The sequence below is a fragment of the Mastomys coucha genome, unplaced genomic scaffold (assembly GCF_008632895.1).
Source record: "Mastomys coucha isolate ucsf_1 unplaced genomic scaffold, UCSF_Mcou_1 pScaffold4, whole genome shotgun sequence".
Classification (NCBI taxonomy): domain Eukaryota; kingdom Metazoa; phylum Chordata; class Mammalia; order Rodentia; family Muridae; genus Mastomys; species Mastomys coucha.
The window spans coordinates 17,157,565-17,164,990 of NW_022196910.1; the positions used below are offsets into that span (position 1 = coordinate 17,157,565).

General features: G+C 41.2%; 1 protein-coding gene across 1 annotated transcript in view; it reads right to left on the minus strand.

The window, feature by feature from the left end:
• Slc17a8 (solute carrier family 17 member 8) overlaps positions 1-7,426 on the minus strand; it is a 50,437-nt gene that overhangs the window by 34,266 nt on the left and 8,745 nt on the right. The window lies entirely within an intron of this gene.

Consider the following 7,426-nt stretch of genomic DNA (forward strand, 5'->3'; position numbering starts at 1 on the left):
AAACTGGGAAAGGAGAAATTCGCATGTAAATAAAGAAAATATCTAAAATAAAAAAATATATATATATAAGCCTGAAAGCCACAGCAAGTCTGACTCCAACCTGGACTACAGAGTGAAGTCTTATAGAAAAAGGAAAAAAGTCTCTTAAATTTCATACAAACCAGGTGAGGTATAGTACCCCTGTGTTATTTATAGAGGAGGAGATCTCATTTGAGACAGTATGCAAACCCAGATTCACCGTACTGAATCCCTGCTGAAAGAGAAATGGGACAACCTCATGGCCTGGCCCAACCAACTGTTACAGGAAACTTTTATTTTGGAGTCACTTGAAGCTTGCTAAGATTATATGCAAGGAAAAGAAACACTTGCAGGTTATTTCTACTGGTTTCTATAGGTTCAAGAGATGGTTTGTCCTTGTAGCTGATTACCTTCTTCTCAAGCAATAGAAGTAATTGAGCAAACTGTGTAGTGTCAATTAAGAAATAAGAGTTGATTGTATACTGGGGTGATGAATTGGTAAGTAAAGTGTTTGTCATACAAATATGAGGATCCTAGTGTGAGTACCCAGCACCCATATAAAAATCAAAGCTTTGTAGAGCACATCTGTAATTAATCTTTAATTAATGTTAGGGTAGGAGATAAAGATAAATTTGACCTAGGCAAATTGATGAGCCCCCCCCCTTATTTCGGGAATTAAAAAAAAAAAAATGAATCCACCTTGCAAACTCGCTTTCCCACTGGGCCTCGTCCCAGTGGGCTCTTATTATTCTCTCCCAGCTATTAAAAAATCTCACTCACATGCAACTCTTTACACACTCCCACAATCATTCATCTAAATAGCACCTAAGACCTGGTAAGTAAAACATGACTCTTAAGGCCTTAATATCCAATCAGATTTATATAATAATAAGATCACAATTTACAAGATGCCAATAGAATAATTTCAGAACCAAATAATAAAGACAATATTCTAACCCAATTAATATATTTTGTAAAAAACCTTTGCTTGGTTGTATAATTGCATGTGGTCAGACTCGTCCTCATCATCTGTCTCCATGATGATGACCCTCCTCCTGCTCCTGACCTTTCTCCTCCTCCAACTCTTGCTCCACCTTTCTATTCCTGTCCAATCACAGGCCTGTCACTGCCCTAATGTGATTGGACAGAGAAAATGCTACAGTACCCCCCCACTTCAATGAAGACTCTATCTCAAAAATAGAGTGGAGGGAAGACAAGAAACTTCAGAAGGGAAAAGTACTAGTCAGGCAAGCCTGAAGACCTAAGTTCAATTCCCAAGTCTCACAGTAGAAGGAAAGAACCAACTCCTAAAAGTTTTCCTCATACCTTCACATGCACACAGTGGCAAGCACATGCATACACACACATGCATGACACATGTGCATACATATTCTAGCAGCAATAGTAAATAGTGAACAAAATAAAGAATAGAGTAGATAGTGATTGAAGTAGACACTCAGAATCGACCTCTGACCTCCACTCCACCCACACACAGATGCGTGCGCACATACACACATACATATACAACACAAAAAAGGAGCTATTTCTATCCTATAATACTCTAATCCTTCTGGGTATGAGTCTCAATTTTCATAACTATGAAATCAATATAGTAGCTAATATAATTGCTAACAAAACAGTTAGTTTATAAAACAAAGTCCTTTCCTTTTCCCACATGAATCCACACAGAAGATAATTTTGGCAGCTTCTTTTTGATAAGGTCTGAAGCACATACACAGAAAAACATACAGCCCTTAGATTCAGATCAGCACAGCAGACTTTTACTAAGTACCTACTATAGGCCAGGCACTGTGCTGCTGACAGTGAACAATGATGAATGTGGTATGTGCTCCACTCTCCTCCAGCTCCTATGCTGATAGGGAAGGAAGATGCACTCCTACACAGTCGTAGTCATTAGACAAAGCTGTGTACTATGACCCAAAACCCTTCTCCCTAACCTGGCTCCCTTCACTCTCTGTCCACAGACAGCGTGTGGTCTAGATGCTCCCAAGACACGTTCTACTACCTCCTTGGTTTCTCCTATGTCTAGTCCTGTCTTAAAGTCTGCTGTCTAGAATACCCAAACTCACACAAGCATCCTTTTGTGCATGATACCTGCTAAGACATCCTGACATCAACAGAAGCATCCTCTTGTACACAGTACCTGCTAAAGACATTCTGAGACTAACATAAGCATCCTCTTGTGCATGGTACCTGCTAACACATCCTGACATCAACAGGAGCATCCTCTTGTACACAGTACATGCTTAAGACAGCCTAAGATCAATGTGAGCATCCTCTTGTGTATGATACCTGCTAAGAGAGCCTGAGACTTTCCCAAGAAAATACACAACAGTATGGGCATCACAGGAATAATGTAAAAAGGGTAAAGATGCCCAGGTGAAGAAAGGGCAGGCTCTTTGAACAATAGGATCTAGAGCTGGCTAATCTGAAGCCACTTCCTCATAATAGAGGTAGAGACTGAGTGAACGGAGCAACTAAGACACTGGGTACTAGGTCCAGTCTCACTTGTGAAAAGGGACAGCTGAGCCACGACTTTAAGATACCACAGGGTCAGAAGCAAATGTGGATCCTAGAGAGACCTCCTGAGCTGTGTATATAAGGCATTTGCTCATCCTGGATGGGGGTGAGGAGACATCAAAATGATGAAGATTTCATTTTTAATCAGGTAAGGTATAAAGAAATCAGACTGATTTGTTTCAAAAATATTTAAATAGTGGGAGAGTATGGCTTAGTGAAGAAGCACTTGCCTGCTGTGTGTAATGGGTTTCATCTTCTATGCTAAAAAAATAAAAATAAAAACCAAATAAAACAGAAACATACCAATGATAAAGTTAAAACTTAAATTTGCCAGGCCTAGTGAAACGTGCCTTTAATCCTAGGACTCTGGAGGCAGAGACAGGTGGATCTCAATGAGTTTGAGGCCAGCCTGGTCTACACAGTGACTTTCTAGACTGCAACAGCTACATAGTGTGACCCTGTCTCAGAAATAAAATAAATAAGTTACTGAGATTTTGCTGCATTTTGCTGTTGTTGGATTGGGTTGCTGTCTTTATATAGGTAAGCTCAAAGAGGAAGGCCTGGACAAAGCACCCTTCTGACAGTCAGACCCCATGGCTGGGCTGAGAAGCTGTATGACTTCAGGCAAGTATCTCAGCTAGTCTAAATCTCCCATTTCTTCTATAATAAATATGTTACAGAGCTGCTAATGTTTTATGGTTTTAAGCTTTTACACTGTAAAGGCATATATATTGGTTATACGTGTAAAGGCATGTATGCCACGGGCTGGCAAGTATGGGCCTCCCTCAACCCGTAGGGGGAACAGGGTCCTAGTCAGGTAGACAAGGCGTTGGCAAAGAAATGACAAACAGAAACAGACACAAGGGAGTGCTGTAACTGAATGCAATTTGTACAAAATAGAAATCAGGCTTATATAGTATACAGAAAACAGGGCAAACTATAGAAGTCACATAGGCAGGAGATGACTACATCAAGGTCAGTAAAATTAAACAGCCAGGTGCAAGGCGGAGGAGCAGTGGTGTCTTTCTTCTTGGGCTAGGTTGTCCTGGCAGCCCCAAGAAAAACTCTCAGGGTCTGTCTGAGGCAAGTAGCTGAAGGTCGTATTCTAGCATTCCTTGGCTGTAACATAAATAATTAGTGATGGGAGCCCTACAACTTCTAGCTTCTCACTGGCAGTAAAATAGTTTTTCTTTCTGTGTGAGATCTCTCTGATAATAAGTGCCTAACTGCTATTTCTAACTCTTGACATGCCCTGTCTGGTAAGACAGCTTATAGTAAAAATTCCCAGCTAATTACAACTAGGAAATCTAATAGGATTATTGAAGCACTGTGAAGGCCAGGACATAATGTTCAATCTCAGTGTTAGCTATAACAAAATATTTCTTAGGGCACCTTTATGCCTGAAGAAAGAAAGCACGCAGATCTCTCCACAGACTTAGCAGAGATCAATCTGGAACTTGCCTGAGTTAGGAGATGTCAGCGACTGGGCTACCTCAGGAGACTGACTCCCTTTGGAGTCATAATGCTTCTTGTCCATGATCAGGTTTTAACCCTGATACTGTAGACCTACTGGGGTAGACAAGTGCTTGCAACACATGTATATTGGTTAACTGACAGGCTCTACCCCATCCTCAGCATCTGTGTGTTGCTGTGGTTTCTGTCTTGTTTGTTTTGTGCTAAGCACATTCCCTGCACCCCATGGCACTGTAAGACTTTGTATTCCTCTGTCTGGATGCTCATCATGTTGAGAATTAGAGATTTTATTTATTTTTTTGTCTTCTTCAGCATAGGAGTAGAGAATAAATACTCCACAGAATGCATGTGTGCACGAATGAATGAAGACCTGCCCCACCTGGTGGGCAGAAGCTCTCAGCCTCGCCTTCGCTCCCAGTGATCAGCACAGTTCAGTTCCTGTAGACAATGGATCTTCATTTAACTGAACAGAACTGGGGGGGTCAACCCACGCATCACTCCAGACTTGCTGCCCTCAGAGATGGGGTGAGAATCTCTCTATGAAGGAGGGAGGCCTACTTGATCATGAATAAGGGAGAAAAAAGAATTCCTTTCATAAGAAATAGAGGGCTTTCATTACCCATAATAGCTGTTTAGCCCACTCTGGCATCTCTCCATGTTTGCCTGTGGTTCTTCGTTTCCATCAGAGAATCTTCATTCTTTCCAGGGTGACAGCCAGCATTGTTGTTTCTCCAGATATAGAAAGCTGCAGACTGCGGGCTGGGGCCTTTTACACACTAGGAGGTTCCTTCCATTGTTCATATGTACACTTGTCTGGTAAGGGTCTAAGCCCAGCCGGGCGGTGGTGGCGCTCGCCTTTAATCCCAGCACTTGGGTGGCAGAGGCAGGCAGATTTCTGAGTTTGAGACCAGCCTGGTTTACAGAGTGAGTTCCAGGACAGCCAGGGCTACACAGAGGAATCCTGTCTCAAAAAAAAAAAAAAAACAAAAAAAAACAAAAAAACCCAAAAACAAAAACAAACAAAAACAAAAACAAAAACAAAAACAAAAACAAAAACCAACAACAAAAGAGTCTAAGTCCCAGGGTCTAGCTGAGAACGTACCCTGAGAAGTCTTCAAGCATTTTCAGAACAGTTAACCTGTCAGTGAATCCAAATGTTCCACGGACTATGGAAAGGGTTTTTCACTTGAGAAGAAACAAGCTTATTGTCTGTCACACACAGTGAGCAGAACCCACAGGTCACGTTATGAGTACCTAAACTCTGCTCATTTGCCAGCATTGGAAAAGTGTTTATGGTGAGATTCCAAGTCAGGTGGGTTAAGTCCTTTCAAGACTGTGCTGTGAATTAAGGGAAAATATACATGTACTGGCTGGTTTTGTGTGACAACTTGACACAAGCTGGAGTTATCACAGAGAAAAAAGCCTCCCTTGAGGAAATGCCTCCATGAGATCCAGCTATAAGACATTTTCTCAATTAGTGATGGGACGGCCTATTGTGGGTGGTGCCATCCCTGGGCTGTAGTCTTGGGTTGTATAAGAGAGCAGGATGACCAAGCCAGGGGAAGCAAGCCAGTAAGCAACATCCCTCCATGGCCTCTGCATCAGCTCCTCCCCCCAAGTTCCTGCCCTGTGTGAGCTCCTGTCCTGACTTCCTTTAGTGATGAACAGCAATGTAGAAGTGTAAACTGAATATATACATACATATATATATGTGTGTGTGTGTGTATATATGTTTGCATATATATATGTATGTGTATGTCTATATATATGTGTGTGTACATATATACACACACATACATACACATACATATATGTAATTTATATTTTATATTATGTATCATTTCATATTTATATTTTATATTATACACATTGCTATATATTGTATATTTACATATTATATTTATATGTAATATAATATATATAACATATATATGTTATTTACATAGTACAGTTGGAGTAAGAGGTGAGCTAAGCCTTGAGATTTATGACCTAGCCCTGCTCCCTGCCCCACGTCTGTTTCCTGATCTACCCAGATGTGAACAAGCAGCCTCACTCTTGGACCTCTACAGCCACAATCCACTCTAGCCGCCATGCTTTCCCTGCCATGCTACCTTCAAGCCAGGAGCCAAAATAGACCTCTCCTCCCTTTAAATTGTTTTTCAGTGAGTATTTGGTTAGCCACACCAGTGGTTCTCAACCTGTGGGTCAACACCTCTTTGGGAGTCAGATGGCCCTTTCACAGCAGCCTCCTAAGGCCACTGGAAAACACAGATTTTTACGTTAGGATTCATAATGGTAGCAAAATTACAGTGATGAAGTAGCAACAAAAGTAATTTTAGAGTTGGGGGTCACCACAACATGAGGAACTGCATTAAAGGGTTGCAATGTTAGGAAGTTGGGGACCACTGGTCTATACCCTTGGTGCCTCTTGAGTGTCTATAAATGTCTTCTTACAAGAACACCAACCATACGCAATCATATGGATTAGGATCCACCATAGCACCCAGTGATTTCAGAGTTCAGGGGCCAGTCCATGCTGTTTTATAGCTTCCCCTTTTCTGCCTTGTCTTTCAGGCAGACTTGTTGGTTCCTGCCCCAATACAAGTTTTAGTCTCTGATGTCATCCTTGTTTTTATTTGTTTTGTTTTTGTTATTTTGGTTTTTCGAAACAGGGTTTCTCTGTATAGCCCTCTCTCCTGGAACTCACTCTGTAGACCAGGCTGGCCTCGAACTCGGAAATCTGCCTGCCTCTGCCTCCCAAGTACTGGGATTAAAGGCATGCACCACCACTGCCTGACCACCCTTGTTTTTAATTCTAAAACCTTAGGTCACTGGTGACACACTAACAAGTTCGAGAGCCACAGTTGGCATGCATGATTTATGTGGAGAGAGTATTTTTGAATCTGAATGAATTGCCAGAGTTGCAAATTGGTCTGGAAACAAATGAAGGTTTTACTTGTTTTGAATTTTTGAAGACCTAGAATTATTAAGCCCACACTCCCTCTTGGCTGCACTTGGGCATCCCTTTTGCTACAGCTCACACCAATTTCCTGTTGCCACATGATATTTGCAGTATACTTACAGTTAAAACTCAAAAGAAAAAAATATATAGATTTTTTTTTACTCATGTAAAAATAGAAAAATAAAAATTGTAGTTAGGAGCAAATAACTTCAGTAATTAATGACAACCATAGCTGCCCAGTGTCTTAACTGCCTCCTGAGACTCTGATCTTGCCTGAACAACAGAAAAAACTCCTTTTTCGGGAGTCTCAGGTAGCTATCTGCATAGTCCCAGGTAGACTCTTTGGTATCAGAAACACTTAAGTGAGATGAAGAAGAAGAAGAAGAAGAAGAAGAAGAAGAAGAAGAAGAAGAAGAAGAAGAAGAAGAAGAA